At 38.9% G+C, this 21668-nt stretch overlaps 1 long non-coding RNA gene across 1 annotated transcript in view; it reads left to right on the top strand.

The window, feature by feature from the left end:
* The window catches only part of LOC146595597 (uncharacterized), a 74547-nt gene extending 55942 nt beyond the window's left edge, over window positions 1-18605 (top strand). Inside the window, exons 2-3 of the long non-coding RNA XR_014895899.1 lie at window positions 16460-16582; window positions 18502-18605. This is a non-coding gene — a long non-coding RNA (uncharacterized LOC146595597). The remainder of the gene's footprint in view (window positions 1-16459; window positions 16583-18501) is intronic.
* Window positions 18606-21668: the final 3063 nt, after the last annotated feature.

The raw sequence follows: 21668 nt of genomic DNA, 5'->3' as shown, positions 1-21668 counted from the left end.
ATTCTTCATCGGATGAGTTTTATCATCCTTCAGAGTTAAACTCTTGCTTGTGTCACGGCAAGCCGTCAGAAGAGGGTTTTCAGAGGGGAGATTTCTGTCAAATGGGTTGGAGGAATTTGGGAATGTTGACTTAGGCTTCTGGAAATTGAAGACCAGCATTAAAAAGATGAAATGCATTGTTTTCTATAAAGCATCGTTTCTTTCTCTCTGAGAGAGCAAGCAACAAAAGATGGTTAGACCTCAAGAGCAAATCAATTAATAAAATGCAGTAAAACACTGAAATAAATGAAGAGCGAATACATCTCTCTGACAGTTCTGGCTATCGTGTTTCACCCTTAGCTAGAGGTTTTAAGTACACTTTTGCTTATTGATATGGGTAGTATAGGTGATAGAGATAAGAATTACATAAATACCTACTTTAAATAAACCTCATATGTTAAGAGGCAGTCCTTCAAGCATATTTCTTTTCGTATTTAGAAAGAATATATTATTTCATACCACAGGCCTTAGAACCTGAACTGGTATCAACTCCTTTAATTCAATTTATGTTACAACAATTTCCATTTTATGGAAGAACTGTTCCTTGATAAATGTTTGAAGTTGACAAGATAAATATTTTACTTTTATTTCGTCCTGATTTCAAAAATACATAATAATGCTACACTTTGTCACAACTAGGTGCACAGTTTCAGGAACTGAATAGAAACTAGTCTGCCGAAACGTGTATTTTGAAGGAGAATTATCAAATGCCCCAATTATCTTATTGCCCAAGAGGTGAAATATTTAATATAAAATGTAAAGAAAAAAATCTAATCTGTTCTCAAGCTTCAGCTGAAACATAAACCAACTAATTGTATTTGAAATCCCAAAGACCTTAAAGAACATTTTTTATAAGATTTCTTGCTTCCTTTTGCAGACTCATGGGATCTGAACATTTAATTGTTCTACCTGCCCTGACTTTTGAGTTTTCCCTCTCATTGCTGTCTAAAATGCAGCCATTCATTTTATTAGATATCTCTATAGAAAGCAGGCGAGGGTGTCTAGACCAGTAGGTAAGTCAGAAATTCAAACTGGACAATGCTATGCTGGAAGATAATATGCAAAAAATAAGCAGGCCAAAATCTTTTTTGGCCTGAGACCCTCTTCAAACTGAGAGCACTTGCCTACATTTTAAAGGCCCACATCTGCAAAAAAAAAGTTGTATTTCATTGCCCATTTGCATCAACAGACTAAATAGACTAGTCGGGCTATCCAGGGAAGAGTTAGAATGCTGAATGGCAAGTTACCCAAAAAAGCTTTCATTTTTAAGATGAAGGAGTTTAAACTTGAGTGGTTTTAGTAATGGGCAAATCTTCAAAGTTTTGTATATTGAATTGAATATTTTATCTAATTGTAAAGCAGTACTCATCTTCATGCAAACTATTTTAGAAATTTTGGTACCAACTTTCCTCTTACCTTCCACTTTCAAATACCAGCCTACGCCAGTTGCCTTGCCCCTGTCCTATTGCTTTCAGGAGCAAGCTCAGCAGGATCGTGTATTTTCATAAATGGTCTTCTCTTTCCTTTTTACAAAAGAATAGGGAAAATAACGAAACTCTACAATTATTTTGTACCAACTGTAGAAAAAAAAAATCTTTGTGATCTAAAGCACTTTCTTCCGTGTGTGAAAACTGTTAATCGTGACTCCCTGGAGCTAACAGCAGTTTAAGCATTGGAGCAGAATATTAAGCAGTGGTATCTCTTTGTAGAATATGAAACTCTTCCATCCACAAAGCTACTGTACCTGTCACCGTACATAGTGTCTGAAACCATAAGCATATGCAGGGGTGTCTAAATGGCCTCGCAGTTACAAATGGGAATTTATTTTTCTCTTAATGAAGAAAAGAACAAAACATTTCTAACAAAGCCCTGAGGCAGGGAACAGAATCAGCAAACCCTGCATTAGCTTGTCTTGTACATACCCTGTGCTTTCCTGCTGCCCAGAGTGGGGACTGCCCGCAGGGCCAACAACTGTGCTTCTGCCCAGGAGGCAGCTGTGGGGCAAGGAGACATGTCAAGGCATTTTCTCAGTCACATGTGGATTATTTTTTCCTGTCTTTTTTCCCATCACCTCTTAACCACTCCCTATGGAAAGGAAGATGGGGCGGTAAAGGCACTGAGGAAGGTAAAGTCAGTTTTAAAGATCTCTTGCCACCATACTATGCAGTGTAGAAGTAGTGGAACTGGTAAATTAGTGGAACAGCTTCAACTCCTCATCAACTGTTAGGTCACTCCTAAGTAACTGTGAGACCAAAGCAGCATCCGACTGGCTCCATAAAAATGGTGAAAATAGCTTGTTAATGTTTCTTTCTGCTCTATCTTAGCTGGAGATTGGCAGAGCCAGACCTGAGAATCTACCCTCGTGTGGAAGGGAACTGTGAGCTGTGGCTTCTGAAATGCCCTTTGAAATACTTTATGAGTAGATTTAATCTAATACTGGGCARTGTTTGTAAATAGGAAGTGTAGTACTACTACCGATGTTGCTGCTTGTGAAAATTTGACCTGTTTCACCACAGCCATAGTGAATGACCATAATGATGCTATAGAGTTTCCTTAGGTTTTGCTTCATGCATAAAACTTGCCAAACCTGAAAGTCTCACCAAGACTTCTTGCTGTGAAAGCTAACCTAAGCAGCATCTGAACATCATCTACATTTATCAGAAGAAATCCTTCCTTCTGTGAACTCAGCAAGAAAAATTAAGTCTAATACGAAGAACTGCAGAGTTGCCCTTTTTTAGGAGGTATAAATATCATATATTACATGATATAAGAGAGAACAAAGCCAGTAATTCATTTTGTTGTTACTGATTTTAAAGATGGGGCTAATTGCTTTATTGAGACAGCCAAACAAATCATAGTGAGTAGTATATTCATCTAATTGTATCTCTTTTGTTGCTCATGAAATATTTGCAAGCAAATCCTGAAATTCTGAGATGCATTTGTTTTTCTAAATAATTCACAAGATCTGTTCACCAGTACTTCTTATTCCATGGTTTAGTATCATCACCTCAGAATTCTCTGCACTTTGTTACTGTACAGAGTGAGACTTCATTAAGATGCTGAATGTTCTTTAACAGTTTGGAATATTCAGATTTTTTTTCCCTTAGTGAAGTTTTTTTGACAGTTGTTTTCATGATTTGCTTGCTTGATTTCACCTAGCAGTAGCGATGAGCTTTCTTCAGAAAAACTCAAATGGCTCCAAGGATTAATATTTCAAAACAATCTCAGAAATTGGGAAGCTTTTAAGAAGTGAGAAAAATCTTTCTTTTATCATTACTGTAAATTATATGAAAAAAGATAGCCTGTTGATATCAGCAGGCTGGAGATTATCAGTAGGGACAGGTAGGCTTAGCTATATTGAGTCAAAGATATCAGAAGTGAAGGGTGCACCAACACTGCTAAACAGCAGGAGAGCAGGGGATGTGTTAGAGCACTGGGGCTGTGATTATCCATCAAGTTCTTTCCCTGGCTCTGCTTTGAACCGCTCCAACTGGCTCCTTCCAATACAAATTTGTTCCAAAGGTGGAAAACCCTAAAGCAGTGTCAACACTTGTCAAGTGGTGCCATTGGAAGGCAACTCTTGTCCTTCTTTTATTTAGCAGTATAGATATAACCAGGGAGGTAGAGCTGCCCAAAGATAAGTGGTCAGGAGATCTTGATTTTCCTCTAACCTAGGTGTTAAGCTCACTGTGCAAGCTTGCTCTTGCAGCTTTTTTATAACACTTTGAGATCTATGGATGAGGAGTGCTTCATAAATGCTAAATGTTGATTAATTACTGTTATTACAAGCATTGCCAGGTTGGCATGCTGGGGCTGTTCAGTGTGAGTGGCCCTAATCACAAGTAATGAGACATCAGTGGGAAGTGACATTGATTCCTGTGGAGTGCTCTATTGCTCCACAGAAAATGCTTTATTTCTCCCCTCTTGGAAAGCTAATTGCTTTGTGTTATTGTTTAACATCGTGTAATTGCAGTAGTTGCCGGGAAGGAAAAATAAGTGGTTCATTTTGGATCAGGTTGTAACTATGCATTTAGAAAGTGCCTAATGTGAAATCGTGATACAGATGAAAGAGGAAGGAACCCCAAGGGCACCATAGTCCCTTCTGAGTGTGCCTGAGCTTCCTATTTGTAAATTAATATCATTAACATTAATGGGAGTTACACGCGTATCAAGTGTGAGGAGATGGGCATCCCAAGAACAGAATACTACAGTGCGAATACAGTGAATGACTTTGCAGTGCAACATGCCGGTGGTTTCCCAGGCACTGAATTAGCATTGAATAGCAGATGGCAGGCAGGAAGAATGTGCAAGCAAGTTTAAGATAGATCTCTATGTTTTATACAGTTGCAGTTTTGACCTCCTCTGGAGGCAAGTGCAAAATAAAAAAGAAAAAGAGGCGTATAATCCAAGTAGTTACATATGCGTACAAATAGTCTGTTGCAGAAATTTTTAATATTTAACTCCACAAAAATTGTAAATAATATACCTCTATTTTTAGAAATGAATGCTAGTATCACTGGAAACTTTTACATATAGAAAGAGACTGATGAGAGAGAAAGACAAACTCCATCTACCTTGTCACTCTGGAAGCTGCTGGCTGCTGTCAGTTCATGAAAAGTGTGGTGGGCCTACCATGTTCCTGCAGAGCAATGGTATCACCAGGAGTGGTCCTGCCTTCCCCTGATCTTGTTCCACGGAGACTCATATTCTGCAGTGGAGCTGGGAATGCCTGTTTCAAATTCTAGACAAAAACGAAATACTGGCCGAAAAGCTGCTTTTCCCCTCCCCCCTCTCCCCACACACACACTTTTTTTGTTTCCTCCTGAAAAACAGCTCATGGATAGCAGGTTATGATTAAGACCCAGGCTGTGGTACAGCTACAAGTAATTTACTTACTTTCCCCAGCTAACAGAGGAACTGATATATCCCAAAATGGAAACCCAGAAGTTTGTGTGACTTATAAGGCACTTCAGAAACTAATTTAACCATATTTGGTGCTCTGAACATATCTATTAAGTAAGCAGTTTGAAATGCTTTAATATGCTAATGTTTATTAATAGCTTTGTTGAACAGGAAAAGAAGATGCAGGAAATTATCCATCAGTCTTTTGATTTCAGTAGTAATGGCCCTGCATTGCAAAGGAAAGATGAAAGGAGATTCCGTATGAGGTGTCTGTAGGGACCCATTGYGCATAAATGATTTTTACTACTTTCTCTCCCTTTCCTGTGCTTTCTTCCTTTTGTGCTTTATTTGTTGCAAGGAGTGGGGGGTAGGAAGGAGACAAGAAGTATTTTACACCAAGACTAGTCTTTGTTAAATAACTGTTTAAAGGCCCTGCAATTGGGCTTTTCATTACAGTGACACAGACTAACTTTCTGTGTTTTCCCATACTGAACCTATTTGCCTTTAAAGGCAGACACACACCCTTGTGTGTGAATTCARGTCTAAAATATGACAGTGAAAGGAGCCTGGACACAACAGTGGGTGCTTTTGAGCCAATACAAAGCCAATATAAAGCTAGTAAATCCACGTGTCTCTCTAGCAGTCTAACGAGGATTCTCCAGGTGTAAAGGTTAATGAGAAAATGAATAGTTGCTTTGCTTTTAAGAGTAACTGCACAAATTGTGCAGATGATGACTCTAGTCTCCTGTGTGATAATAGATACTGATTTGAATCTCTTATATCAAAATTGACAAAAAAAGAATGTAGGAAACAAACTCAGATGTTTCATTTTAGCTCCCTTTTTTTCTTTTGTAAGAAAATAAAACTTTAAATAAACTGACATCCATTTTTCATTTGATATTTGTGTTTTTTTCTTCTAGTCTTTTTTTGTCACAGGATCTTTTCTATCATCTTATGCTGCTTAGTTCCAATCTTCCCTTTATATGACAGTTCATTCTTCTTAAGCGTGGTCCATAGAGTACTTTTCTGGTTGGATTTTTATCATCAGTTCATAGGCTGCTATGAACACCTGTTTTGATTACAGAACTGCTGTCTATATGCTATGTGGCTACTCTTAGAAGTGGTTACTGGTTATTATTTCACTTCAGAGTTAAACATTTACTTGATATATACCCCATCATCTTGTGTTATAAAGGGAGCATCTAAGGTGATAGATGATTTACTCAGTGCTCCACTGTACCTGTTCCTACTGTTTCTATCACCTGTTAAGCCTTTGGAATGATCCTGATATTGATTAAACATTTCTATTATAGATAACTGATGCTTGATGTATCACATGTAGTGCTGAAACATAGTTTAACTCAAGGCTGTGGCTTCTTAGGATTGGCATAGAATCACAGAATCAATGAGGTTGGAAGGGACCTCTGGAGATCATCTAGTCCAACCTCCCTGCTCAGCAGGGTCACCTAGAGCATGTTRGACAGGGTTGCATCCAAGCGGACCTTAAATATCTCCAGAGAAGGAGACTCCACMACCTCTCTGGGCAACCTGTGCCAGGGCTCCGTCACTCTCACAGGGAAGAAATTCCCCCTCACGCTCAGGCAGAACTTCCTGTGCTTCAGTTTCTGCCCGTTGCCTCTTGTCCTGTCACACGGGACAACTGAAAAGAGTTTGTCCCTGTCCCCCTGACACCCTCCCTTCAGGTACTTGTACACACTGATAAGATCCCCCCTCAGTCTGCTCTTCCCCAGGCTGAAGAGGCCCAGCTCTCGCAGCCATCCCTCATAGGGCAGGTGCTCCAGCCCTCTGATCATCTTCGTAGCCCTACGCTGGACTCTCTCCAGTAGCTCCATGTCTGTCTTGTACTGGGGAGCCCAGAACTGGACACAGTACTCGAGATGAGGCCTCCCCAGGGCTGAGTAGAGGGGCAGGATCACCTCCCTCCACCTGCTGGCAACACTCTTCCTAATGCACCCCAATGTATTAGCATGAGGACTAAAAGCATTAATATTTATGATGCTAAGAAACCAATTCTGAACAGTGCATTCAGAGATTTAATTTGGCCCAAGACGTTTACTAGGGAACGGCCTGAAACTGCAGAGTTACGATCTGAAAATTTAATTTGGAGACATTACTAAAGGTATGTTTAATCTCTGTCTAACTGCAAAGCCTTCTCACATAAAAATTGCTTTGATTTTATTAGGCAGATCATGACAATAGCTGAGGTCAGCAGAGGTAGCAACTGAATGTCTACAGCAAGAAAATGTGAGCTAATTCCTTCCCCAAGGAGCAATGGAAATAGGATCTGGAGGCCAATCGGCTTGATTGGGGTGGGCACTCTTCTGAGAACAGTGGGGAATTTGTAAAAACTGAGGGCTAGAAGCAAGGAGGCAGGTGATTAGAAGATAAATGGTCTTTGCAAGAGGTTCAGACTATTCTTGCACAGGGGCCTTACGATCAAATGTTCCTCTGGACATGTCAAATTAATTTCACCCTGAAATAATATTGAACAGATGAAACGTGCTATGCAAACCCTTTCGTTCACTTTGGTCTTATTCTCTCTCTTTTTAAGCGCATTTTCTTTGTAGATGAAATAGCATAGTGTAGATGCAATGTGACCTCTAAGAGCAGAGTTCTCTCCCTTATGCGGAGGTAGATTTAAGGCAGAAAGCACATCCATGGCTCAAAACTGCGTTAATTGCCTCCATCAAAAGGTAGGAGTACCAAAACAGAAAGGATATGAAAAGCAAAACTCTTGCAGACAGATGCCTCAGTAAGGAGAAGCCACAGAATTCAAAGGGGATCTATGAATTGAGGAGGTATAGCTAATAAAGTTATATAAAAGCTGATCACTACTGCCTCTTCTGGCTACGTTTGAAAAGAAAAATAGCAAGGCCCGCTCACTTCTTTAAAAGGCCTCTGTCTTTCTGAAAAGTGTTTGGGTGGTAGATGTGAAATGGATGGAGTTATCCACTTCTGATGGGGTTAGAAGGACAGGCAAATGTTCATGAGTTAGCATTCTCTATTACTGAGTTGTCAAATGTCCCCAGCATGTGGTTTTTCCACCTTTCTGAAGTCCTGGTGATCCATATGGAGAACTGACTCCCTGTGGTCTGCAGACGCTCTTAGTCAGAGGCAGATTTGGGCTGCCAAGGGAAGTTTGGCCAGTCTGCTGATGGAAGTGGAGAGAAAAGCTGAGAGCATGGAGTTGCTGGAGACCAGGCTTATATGTAGGGTGGAGGAACAACTGGTCTGACTCCAAAGCCCAACCAGGCTGATGGAGTCGCTACCCATGGACTTTGAGAGGAGTTTGAGAGGAGCAAATCCCCTAGAAGAGGAGTTAGCTGGGGAGCAGGCCCTGTTGAAGGTGGGTTTTAACAGCCAGTTCTACCAAAACTGGACTGAATAAACTTGTGCCAGCCCATCCCTGGGCAAGCATGCCCCAGCCCTGGTTTGGGAGCTCGGCAGTTCAGCTAGCTGGCTGAGAGGCAGAATATGTTAGCATAGACACAAGTCATTAAGGTAGCTGTGCATCTTCTGCATCAGAGGTGGTTTCAACCTGGCCAGCCTGAGTGCGGGTGGAATGAAAGTTTCTCTGCCAGCCCTTGAGGCTTGCTAGATCTGTTGCTAAATAACTATGCAAAGCAAGTGGAATACAAGTGAGTGTGAAAGGAGGGCAGAGAAGCAGTGAAAATAATAGTAAATATAAATGCAACATACTTGCAAAAGAGGAAAAGTCATCACAGCTTTCTACTTCTTCAGTTTCCATTGTCATTGCTAGAGACCAACCTCAGCATTTTTCTCTCTGATTCACGTATAAACTCTAAATGACTGGGCTCGTCACATTTGGTGACTTCCATGAGAAATATAGCTTGTTTCATTATGAATGTACTTGGTGAAGATACTTTTTCAGAAAACTCTTGGAAATTAACTGTTCCTCTTGAGAACCCRTAAGTATATTTGACAACGACAAGATGACTAATTTTTTAAAGTAATACGAAAAATTTTGATTCTTACAACTTTTGAAAGAAAAAAGTGAAGAAAAAAGAGCCCTAAATGTGCGCATGGTCCTCAAATGGCGTCTAACCCACCACTTAAAGTGCTGTGAGACTCAGAGTTGGTACTGCTGGTAACAAGAAGTTTTGTACAGTTATATTTGTCCTATAACAGAGTGTTTGAAAAGCAGCCAGAATTGATCATCCATCATTTGGGAAAAGTTGTTTATTATTCACCTTGTCTCCAATGCCCCTCTATAGCTGAATGTTCTGACATAAACTCAGCAGGTCTGTGCCATTTTACCACATCACTGCTTAGTCTTAGACTTAATTTCCGTATGTCACAGAAGAATCTGATAATTACTCACTGCTACTTACATAGTAAGATGTTGCATTACTTGCTAACACTAACATATTGGGAATAAATATACCGCCAAGTACATTTTAGACTAAGCTGTTAACTGCAACCCACATTTTCTATTGGGAGTTTAAGAATCTGAGGATTTCAGGAGTTATTTTCTTGATTCCCTAGTTTTTTTATAGCAATCTCTATTTTTTTTTCCCCATTCTCAGACCTAGGTCTCTGTCACCAGACTCTTTACAGAAATCTCTTAGAAATGGTACAACAGCTGAGATTATTAGGTTAGACATCCTGATTTAAAGCTAAGTACTTATCTTCCAAATCTGTTTGCTGTGTTTCTGCCATATACAACATAAGAAACATCTCAACCAAACCAGCTGGGCTTAGGAAGCAACATTAGCAGTCTGTGTTAACACTACTTGTTGCGTCCAGGGGAATGGTCAAAGAGTTCACGCACTGACAAAAATAGTAAATTTCTCCTCACTTGTGTGTCCTCTGCTGCCAGCTCATTACCTCTCTGTGCTTTGCTTCTTGCCAGCAGATAGGAGATCCCTGCATAGAGAGCAGAAGACCTGCTCTTAGTTTTCCTTGCCCTCTTTCTCTCCGGTTGGGAGGAACTGTATCAGTTTGTTGTTGTAAAGGAGCCTCTCTACTCATCAGCTATTGTGCAACAAGACATAACTTTATGGACACTAGTATTATAGGTGCATGAAACAGCAGGGAATATTTCTGAAATAGTAGATTAGCATAGGAGTACCAAAGAAGTACGTTATTATTTCTTTTACGAGGAATGTTGTTTTCTACTGCTTCTGCCTTATTTCTATCTTGAGGTTGTATAAATAAATTGTATAAATTTATAAATAAATGTATAAATTCTGAGGCTACGCATAGAATTGTGGCTTGATAGCCATAATTTTCTATTTGTCTGTCACCATTTTTCTTTGTAAATTGGGAAGTCCTTATGATTAAGGCTAATCTGAAAAACTGAAGCTGTATATGTCTTTCTTTCCTGGTCATCAATTACAAAGCTTCCTTTACTGTCTTTAGGGAAAACTGTCAGGTYGAGAACTATTATACTCTAGTCATATTATATTAAGTGGCTAAGTGATTCTTTGCAGGCTAGTACTAAAAATCCCATGGTTTTCTATCTGTTAAAACTAAGACAAGTGATGTCACTTGCAACTGAAGCTCTCATTTGTGTTAGCTCAAGCATGCAGTTTKTTTTTTGTTGAAGCTTTATAAAAAATAGTGGTTGATAGTCTGTGCCATCTGCTGAAAAGGAATGAGAAAATCAACTGCCTGGTACAAGGGATTTAAAATCCTGCTTGACAGTAAACATTCAATAGTTCCATTGACTGCAATGAAAGTATTCATGTGTTTAAAATTAAACACCTTTCAAGTGCTTTTCTGGGTAGGGCACATTTTTTAAACTGACATGACCGAAATGCCATCAACATAGCAATAACCATGGGCAGCTTTATAGCTGAGACTTTCTCAAAGCAAAAGAATTCAGTCTGCAATGGCCCTGGCTACTCCAGTGCCCAGCCTGTGTTTCTGGACTTATCTCCCTCTCTGGGTTAAACCTGGAGTATTGCTCTGGTTCCCCAGTGCAAGCTGCCTGGTTTGGTGGTGCCAYGCACAGCATCTCCCCGGCTGCCCCCAGTGCCCTGCTCCCTCATGGGGTGGTGGGACAGGCCCGGACTGCCAGGCCCTGCCCTGCTGCRCTGGCAGCCCCCGCCAGTACCAGCTCCTGGTATACCAGCTGCCAGCCCGCGTGGCTGACGCTAAGGTATATATAGAAAAATAAGGTGTTTTGTATCTAGCATATCTCAAAATCCAGGGGACCTCAAAAGAAATTGTGTAGTTCCTGCCTCTCTATGTGTCTGTGGCACTCAAGAAGACCACAGTGCAGCAGGTCTAATTTCTGAGCATTTTTACAATGAAGAGGAAATACAAAGTTGTTATTTCAAAAATAAAACCAGAGTCCTGGACACGATTCTCCAGGGAGGCATCTTGATGCAGTTGTAAAAGGGAATASCTGAGGGCCCCACTGCTGTTCATGTCTAAATAGAGCAAATCTAGTCATCATTTTCTAAAGGTTTTAAGCTCATTGAGTAGGTCTTTGGAAATGATAATTATTTCTAAATTCTAATGCTAATGCCTGAATGTTCACAACAGTTATAGCTTTCTATATACACATTGACTGTGTGCAAATCTGAAAACATGACACAGAACTTTCCTTTCAAGGTGCTATATGTACTTTATTGCAATAAACTCAGTGTGCCTTAGCACAGGACTTCCTCAGATTTCTCTTGACATTTTTATGGCATTTTGGTTTTGTTATGTCACTGCATCCACTTTCTGACTTTACAAAGTTTGGTCACTTCCAGCTTGCCCTTCTATAAAATGCAGTAAGGCATTTAATTAAGTGGTTCAAATGTGCCTGTAATCTAGACTGAGAAAGGTCCCCTCATTGCTGCCCAAAGCAGGTAAGCAATTAAGCCTTGCCCTTCAAGGCTGTCGTGCTGTTGCAGGGCATCCTGCAGCTGCAGAAATCAGTGGCTTTCACAGGGACATCAGTCAGAATAATTCATGTGTGCCATATGCTATCGTTGCTCAGAGCTGCAGTTTTGGGCACTGAATACTTTGTTTTCTTTTTTTATTGTCAGATTCCCTCCTTGCTGTACACCCATATCATGGTACATCTGAAGGCATCCCTACCTCGGTGACATTTAAAGAGGAAAAGGTGGAAGAAATATGAAGTGTGACCARTTCATGAAAGACTGTAGTATTTTAAATATATATGTGCTATTCCAGGTGTGTTAGTTACGTATCTGAAAATAATTCTCAGCCTCTTACTTGTCCATTAACTGAGTCTAAGAATGATCTGGAAGCCTGAACTGCTCCAGAGGCCAGGATTTGGTATTTGGTAGCCAAAAAATAAAAGCAGGGTTGGTGGGACTTCCAGATGGAAAAGCCTAATGAAAGGATTGTTGGTCTTCTCTAGGTTGATTATAAGCTATTGTTAATTTAATATAAATAAGCCATAGAGTAGGACAGGCACAGGATTTTCCTTGTGTAACATTAGTGAGTGGTCCAGGACGAGGGACATGAGTGGTCACATAGCACTGTGGGAGGCAGGAGTGGAAATAGATGGTAGCCTGCTTTTTCAGGTTGTAGGCTGCTACTGAAAAAAAAGGGGGACGTTTCCAGTGTATAGATCCACTATGCCTTGAGACAATGTCACTATCATAAAAAAAGCAAAGGTCATTGCAGGTATACTAGGAGCTTTCTTGTCCACAGCTACTCTGGGGATCCTTGTTCAAAGAGGGATGTTCTTTTGACAAAGAGGAAAACTGTAAAGCAGAAACTCTGCAAAAATGGAGATCCTTGGGTATCCCCCACTCTGTCTCTTATGAGCACCTTACCTGTGGAACTGAAACTGATGAGAAACACTACAGATACTACAGTTCTCCTTGATGAGGACTGTTGAATTTTAGGGGGAGAGAGGAAAGCCTGAAAGACAGGCAAGCATTTAGCTATGACCTGCCATTTTAGGACCCACTCCCTTCTTTCCAAGGAGCTGTGGAGCTCAGGACCACTGAAGACAGGATTTATTTAATTACTAAATTATTTTTTTAATTTAGAAAGTTATTCAGACTATAACAACATAGTTAATCACTGTAAAAACATTAATGATAAATATTGATTATTTTTTAGCTACTAAGTAAGCAGTTGTCCAATTTTAGACCATTGCTTATTACRGCAACTTAAAATTTGCATGCAGTGACCATACTGTAATTTCACAGAGAAAAAAATGTGCTGTAAATGTGCTGCAAAGCTACCTGAAAAGTTCATTTACTACCATTTGCTTCCTTCAGGGTATGTTGGTAAGGGGTGGAGAATGGAGAAATGAACTCTCTCCAGAAACACTTGGACATCTGTTTCCTTTCTTCAGCTCTGTGCACAATGGATTGGGGTCTACTCTCCTTTTTTGGGTGGGATTTGTCACAGACCATGGCTAACCAGAGGCCTTCATGACATGACAGTAGCATAAGACATGCCTAAGTGAAGACTCAGGTTGAGGTTATACCATGCAGGCAAGTCAATTTATGAAAGGTGTATGTGGGTCCCACCCCCCAAGTTGAGATCCCGCTCCTTTGCTTCCTCCCCAGCCCCATGGTACGGCCTAAAACTGCCTCAGCAAATTCAGAAACGCTTGTGCTGCCGAACTAACCAGCAGCAGGGCCGTGTGACTGGTGAGTGAGGGCAGGGGAAAGCCAGGCAGCCCTTGCCGGTGGCAGCATGCTGTGAGGTTGGCTCAGGTCCACTGTGAAACCTCATCCTCACGCCCTTGTGTTGTTCCGTTGAACTAGCTGCATGCACTGAAACAGCCTGCAGAATTATTTCATTCATCATTAGAAAAGCTTCTGCTGCTCATATTGACATACAACTTGGATGTGTCCATCAGGTCAGCATCCCCGTGTCTCAGTAACATGCAGCAGATGATGAACCGGGACACTTCCTACTCCTTAAGAGTGAGACGCTTAAGTCTCATCTTTCAGATTCACTTCTCTCCTGGTCTGTTTGAATTCAAAATACTTTTGTTTTGTCTTCAAAAAAAAAAAAAAAGAAAGAAAAAGGTAAAGCTTCCCATTAAATTCCAGCCCTTGCTCTTTGCGCAGTGACATTGTCTCTGTTTGGTGTCACCACTTTGAGATACTCAGAGGAGCTGAAGCTGGGGAACAGCTGTGCCCCTCTCACTTCACCATTGGGCTTTAATGTTTTTGAAAGGAAATGTTTATAAATATCACTATCTCCAGTTTAACGTGAAAATATCTTTATTTCTTCTGTGTATGAAAATGTTCCTGATAAAATTCAAACACTTTTATGTTGAAGTAACATTGATATTTGCTGTCCGTCGTGCAGCACAAGCAGGAGCATTGCCCCTGTGCATTCAGGTCTAATTAAGGAACAAATTACAGGACGGACCTGCCCCATTAGGAGGTGATAATATTCATAGATTAGATTGCTCGCTAGTGTGCTTGTTTTCGCTAGGACTGAAAATGTTACAAGCCTAATCTGCATCCTAATGAAATTTGACTACTACATTGCAGCCAACAAGATCAGGTGTCAGCCATGATCATAGAATGTGATTATGGGTGTCAGGGTTCGTAAATATTTTAAGTACCTTCACCATATTAACCTGAGATATTGCCAGCTTTTTTGTTAAGCCTTCCTCAGTGAAAATGGAACCAGAGGGTAAATTATCTAGAAGGGCAAAGAAAGGAAATCCACTTTTTCTATTGTAGTAAACTCAGAAGGGTACAGTTATGTGCAATTATGAAAATTAATCTGTACATACTTTTCTTAAAAGTAACGAAATAGGAATATGTGTTACTACACAAAAGAAGACTCAGAAGATCAGTTAGCTGACAAGCTGCCGTCCCTCAAAGACAGTCTGGTGCACTTTTTCYTCTTTTTCTCACCCCACTGCCTTAATTTAGGGTATATTTTCTCAGGGATTCATAAGTACAGAATGCAATGGTTTGTTTTGCATGAAAAATGTCTTAGAACTAGTTTGCCTGTTGTGGCTTTGAGAAACATTTTAAAAAGATGTTAAGGTGTTAATCATGAAGTAGCTTACCAATGCAAACAGTACTTTGGGAATTAAGAAAGCAGCTCTGTCAAGGAATTAGTCATAGTCAAAGTCTGAAGTGAAATAAAGAATGAAAAATCACAAGGGTTCTCAAATTCAAGTGCTTTTCATAAAGCATACAGCCCCCTGTAAGTTCTCCTGCCCACAAACTCACAGCAAGCTAAGTAGAATTTCTGCCAATCTCACCTCTTTATTTTCTCTTTGTTTGCAAGGCATCTTTTCATTCTGAACATAATAGCCCCACTGACTGCATGGATCTTACTTTCTAAATGTTTTGTAATAGCTTGAAGCCACAATCAGCTGAAGAACAATGTATAATAATTTGGGGGGTAACATTAGGCAATAAGTCTTCTTTGTGTGTAACCAGTGGAGAATTTATGGATGAGTCTTACATTTTTTATTTAGTGCAGCATATATCCACAAAAGATTTCTGAACACATTAGTCATTATTTCTGACAAAATGGTTTTCAATTACATTAAACAATGTTAGAAATTAACCTTCTCCCAAGAATCCTCTTTGAATTGAATGCCTATTTACAAAAATGATGGTGGTTTTAGAAAACCATTTACAAAACAAAATCTTTTTTTACAGGAATTATTTGGTTGCCTTGGACACTCAGTATTCTGTACTCCCATGAAAGATGCAGGTTCATTTCTTACACTCAGCCTTCAATGCCCATGAAATATGGGCCTATGCATAGATTAATCACTGATTTTTTTGATGCTGAATACTGTACTTTGGATATGTATCAAAATATGCAGTTCCTTTCTGGTTGATCAATATTCATTTCTTCTCAAAAAATTCTTTTTTGCTGTCCTGATAAAATTTATGAGATATTTTTGCTCTAAAGCCCTGAGCTTTAAAACATCGTAGATGAATGGTCTAGTGAAATGGGTTATTAATGGGAATTTCTTTCACAATTAGAAGTGAGGACTCAGGCATGAGAAAGTTGTTTATCTTACAGTTCCGGTTTGTTTTTAATGATGGTGCACAAACAAGTCTGAAGCATTGAATAAATTAATGCTACTAACCCTTTAAAAAACTGAAAATGCCGTTGCTCCATAGAATACCTGATCTGAAAAGCTCCTATTAAATATCCTAGTGAGAGATCTTCTGCTCCTCAGATGGGAGCGCTGACAGCTTTCAGCTGAAAGCTGCAACCTAAGAGACATTACATATTAAAGTACATTTTAACCTTCTTTCTCTTACGCATGAAGCCTGCAGCATCTGTGAAATGATTATGCTTGCTCTTTTTTCCCTTTTATGTTAGCTTCCTGTTGGGCAAAGTGTGACCAAAAGGGAACATTTCACTTTGAGTTTCTCTACTACGGACTTCTGCTGCGGATAATCCCTTTGCTAATCTTTGTAAAATGTACAGCCTAATGAGACCATGCAGCTGGAGTGCACAGTTGTGACCCCAAGCGTTTTTGCCCCAGTGACCACCAACGAGTAAGAATTTTGTGTGAAATTGTTCTAATAAAATGTCCTTTCCCCAATGACAGGTAAAAGAAGCGGCACAAGATACAGATTGCATCCCAATATGGTTCAAAAAATTTAATTTGGTCCCAAAATGAGATTATGAAGAATTGACTGAAAAAAGTCTTCATGGGAGAAGGTGCTAAGAGGTATCTGGTTAATCTGCTATCCATAATGAGATACGAATTTTTGTTTCAATCTTTTTGTGTACTATCATTATTTTGCAGAGTTGGATAATATATCAACCTTTATTTTTAACTCTTAGCATAGCCACCATCTTTTATGGGAACATCATCCTTAATAACAAGAAGACCTATTTTACTTCAGAAGGACCCTATTAATGTTCAGTTACATATATTTATAATATATAATAAATATATATTAATAAAATAATATTATATAAATAATAACTAAAATTATATAATTACATATAATGTTCAGTTAGATGGACATTTGCTTTCAGTTTTATAGCTATTTCAACAGCCAAACAAAGATGGCTCCAGTTTAAGGATCTGAAGTGAAGATATGATTTTGCTGAAATAGGCTTTAAAGAGAGACACAGAAAGATCTACACCACAGTCACAGATGTTAGTAGTAAATATTTAATTAGGGAAAAACCTTGTTGTGTTCTCTGCTTTGTATTAAATGACCTTATGCTAACAAGGGTACCAGGAGCTGGTTCTGAATAAACACTAAGAGTCAATATTTCCAGRGCAGTAAGAATGCTACTGTTAGCAGATTGATCTAAAATTTTTCTCTTCTATAATATTTTCACCAGCAGGTCTCAAAAGCAGCTCTGCAAAAAAGTAGCTTCTTAAATTGGCAAACGGGGCAAAGTAACCATGTCCAGAGAACCTGCTGAAGTTGGCCTCCTGTGCTGCTGGGAAGGAAACATGGGCATCCCTGCACAATACACTCCTTACTGAACAGCACTGTTTGCTTTACCAACTGTTTGTTAACTAGACCATCATCTAGTACRTACTCCCTTCGATATTTCTTGAGTAGCCAATAAAATATGTGGAAGTGATTTAAACCAATAGGTGAGACCTGAAACAAAGGGGTTTACAGGTTTGTCAGTCATTAGAAATTCATTTAATCAGTGGAGGGCTTAGGCAAATAGTTGCAAATCTTTTGAAAGCTGAAGATGATAGCAAGTATTTCAGAAAATAGAGTAGCCTTTTTAGTATAACATGAAACTGGACACAACTCTCAGTGACACCTGTAAGAGCAGATCCAGCCTGGATTAAAGCTTACAAATGATAATAAAAGTGATAAAAAAGTCCTTATTTATACCTGGTTATCAAATCATCTTAAAACTGTGAAATCTGGCCAATGCTTTGAATCCAAAATTATGCTAAAGTCGTGTTAAATAAAGGTCCCTTTAAAAACAGATGACCAAGATTTGCTAGCTAGACATTACTAATATTTAGGTTGTTAAATGCCAGATTTGTCAGCTTAAGTCCATTTCTATTTTTAATGCTGTCTAATGACTTCATGCTCACTGTAATTCCATTTCYYGTAAAATAAATATTACATTTGCTAATACTAATAAATATTGCATTTGGTTACAATAATAAATGTGTCTGAGTGTGCTAATAGGCTCTCTATTAGGGTATTTCCAAACTGATGGTTCTTATTAATGTTAATGAAATTGCCAGATGGCATCCAGTGTCGATAGAGGCCTTGGCAAAAATGACAGTTGGTGTAGTGTACCACTTCATCACGTGTGTAAAATTTACAAATCTGTCTTGAGGAGCTAACTAAATTCATTATGGAGTCTGCAAAGAGAAAAAGTTTATGATCCTCTTGACTTTTCTGTAATGCGGTTGTAACATGAAATTCCCCTTTCTTGTCTTTTCTTTGTTTATTGAATTTTCACATTWTAAATGGTATGAAATATATCTGCATCTAATTGGCAAAGAGAAATTCAAGTAATAGTTAAATACACAGAATACCTAGCAAGTATGTATATAGGCATAATGACCTGACATTTTTAGAGGTCTATTTAAGCCACTCTGCAATATACTTGTTTCCTATAATTACTATGATTTCTTTTTTATTTCCTTAGTCTTTTACCCTCCAAACCTGGCACATAAACTCCATAGACATGACCACAGGACTGCACTTGGACCATTGAAAACTGTGACCTGTCCTCTGAGTCTTTCTGCAGGTAGGTGTTCCCACAGGCCTAAAAAWCTCCATTTAATCATTCTTTGCTTCCATACTTCCATCTATAAAAAAACAGAAATTTTAATCCCTCACAGAGAGGGATGTAAATAGCAATCCATTACTTTTTGTTCGATTTTTGAATGTCTTCCATTGCAGAAATAAAGAGTTTAAAAACATACCTGTTGCCTCCATTTTGTCAAAGACATATGGAGATCTCTCAAGAATCATGACTAATATAGACAGTATTATTGAGTTAGTAGTTATATGACTATTGTTTCAGCAATAAACAAAGACAATCTTTAATTTACAAATACTAATTTAAAGATGTTTGTCATCTGGCAATCATAATTAAGTAGAAATACCTGGTGAAGAGTTTTATCCTGAGAATACTCATTCTCCTTCACCTTACTTCCCAAAGAACAGTTGTATGGCAGTCTCAAGAAAAGATTATTTCTTGACATTTGGATACAGTCTGAGAGCTTCAAACTATGCCTCTGCAGTCCTGAGCTGTCTTTAAGCAAGATGTTAGTTGCATGACTTGTCACTATATAAAGTTTAGTGCCTCTTTTCTAGTGTCATCTTTTAGTTGTAGAGTGAGTCRTATTTAAGCACTTATAATTTCACTACGGTGTTGATACATTTCTTATGCAAAGAATCCATGTAAATCTAAAAGCCTGTCTGTATCTGTGTGTAACAGCAAGATTTTGAATTTACTGGCTAATGTGCACTGCCTGTTTTTGCTGCTGAACAGAAATGTATTACAATAAAGAACCGGAGACTCTAGAGATGGAAATGGCCTACAATATTAGAGTATCAGCCTGTACCACACCTGATTCTGCACAATACGTTATCCAGCACTGTGTTTTGTTTTGCTTTGAAGTTCTACTGTATCCCTTGGGAGCAGGTCCCCCACGCAAAGTAATGAAATGGCACGGATTGTCCTGTGTGTGTGTCATTCTCTTCTCCCGATTACAGCTGAGTTAATGCTTTGTAATTCTATTCTAACTATGATCATAATTCTAATAATTCCTCTATACTGTTCTAATTTCGTCTCCATTCTCTCAATTTAAGTAATTCTCAGCTAAATAGATCTAGGGGATAATTGGCAACTTTGCCTATCAGACTAGTGAAGAAAACTACTTTTTAAAAACTGTTTAGGGCAGAGATTCTTTCTGCGCGTGTGTTTTACCATTCCAAGCGTAGTGGGATCTAATGCACAAATAAGCTCCTACATAACATTGCAATGCAATCTGGGATTACTTAATAAAAGTAGAAGTGGTAAGAACTACTTCTGAAGTGGATAGGTATGTTATGTCAGGTATGAATGTTCCACTAAAATGCTTTTTACATTTTTTAAGAACATTTGACATTAGTGAGCTGTACTCAACCAACAGTGCATAGCAGGATTGTAGCAGAGGTTTTGTATGTTTTGATATATTCTGAGCATTCAGCTCAAGTGCTCAAAAGCCTACTTAGTGAAGTTCTAACGTCAAAGCAAAAAAATGGGCATAGAGAATTACTAAAATTCTGACCTTTTAATTATAAAACATTAAGAATTTCATGACAAACCAAGTCTTCAACTCATTTCTTGGATAATGGCTATAATTTACTGATAAATATGAATTCACCATTATAATATTCTGTCTTTTGTAGAAATGTAATTGTTATAATCCATAATTGTTATAATCCGTATGACCTGGTTGAATATTTTTATATTATTACAGTTAATAGCTAGCCTTTGACTCACTGACTCAACTCTCAGCTGACTGATTCCTTTGAAATAATAATGAACAAATATATTAAGCGCATTTAATGTGCTATTCTTTATGATACAACTTTATTTATTTAGATAAATATATGCATGTTGTCATTTCTGGATAAGATGAAATACTATTCCTGTTTGATCTCAGAGAAAATTATAGAGTATTATTCCTTTCCTTATTCTTTTTCTCACTAACCACATCTAGAAAAGAATGTAGGGATGGTGGGGTCCAATTATTTGTATTGCAGTTACAAAGATTTACTACAAAATTCACAAAGCAGTTAAGTTGCGACCAGGCTTGGATAGAATCAAGCAGCAAATTACAAGATAAAACAAATGGGCAATTTATCCCTCTCTGTATCTCTCTAGAAGCTTAAAGAGTCACAGCTACAATAGTATCTGAGCACCTAAAAAAAGCACAGCATCCTGAAATAGCAGTGGAAATGTACCAGAGTCCTCTAGCAGCAGCAGGACACAAAGTGATTCCAGACACTGTTTCCTAAGTATATGTGGCTCTTTTTACTGTTATTGTCAAATCTGTCCCTTCCAGTAATAATGTATTTGAGACCAAAAGGAGTTAGGCACCAGAAGCCCCTTCCACAGTCCTCTCCTTAGAAGGAGGCTAACCGGTCAAAGAGGCTAAAGGGTCAAATTGTCAGCCAGTGCAGACTGGCATTGCTCTGCAGATACCAAGGTCACTTCACTGACTTATCTCACCTTAAGATCCAGCCTATTACATATACAAATAACATGATTTGATATCAGTGTAACAGTTACAGGCAAAGGGAACCCCTCCATTTCATTTCTAAGGAGAACAAAATGGTTTATATATTTTTTAAACATTTGCAGTTGGTTTAATAAAGTTGCATGCATGATTTTGGTGCCCTGCACAATGCAAAGCCCAGGTGTTACATCACCTTTTCAGCACAGCTCTGCCTTGCTACAGCTGTCGCTGCTGCTCGCTGTCTTTCTGAATCCCACTGGTCCCAGCCTTCACAGCACAGCCTCCCAGAGCCTTGGTTCGGGAGCCTGGAAATCCCACTGATGCTGGCAGTGGATTCAACTGTCCCCTACAAAGGATGGCATAGCTGTTGGGAAGCCACTTCAAAGAGAAAAGGGGGCTGAAGAAAGAAAGATGGGCTTGTTTTGCAGCAGAGAAGAGTCATCAGGATCTCTGGTCTGTGAGAGTGAGAAAGAAATGGAAAAAAAAAAAAAGATGAAAGAGAGACAACCTGCTTTCACTACACACAGAATAATTCGCTGTYCTTGAGGTAAAAAAGAGTGCAGTGAGACTTACGATACCC

This window comes from Rhea americana, unplaced genomic scaffold (assembly GCF_003343005.1).
Source record: "Rhea americana isolate MKP2758 unplaced genomic scaffold, rheAme1 scaffold_22, whole genome shotgun sequence".
Taxonomy (NCBI): Eukaryota; Metazoa; Chordata; class Aves; order Rheiformes; family Rheidae; genus Rhea; species Rhea americana.
The sequence above is the reverse complement of the archived record's forward strand: the minus strand, read 5'-3'. Positions and strand labels throughout refer to the sequence as shown.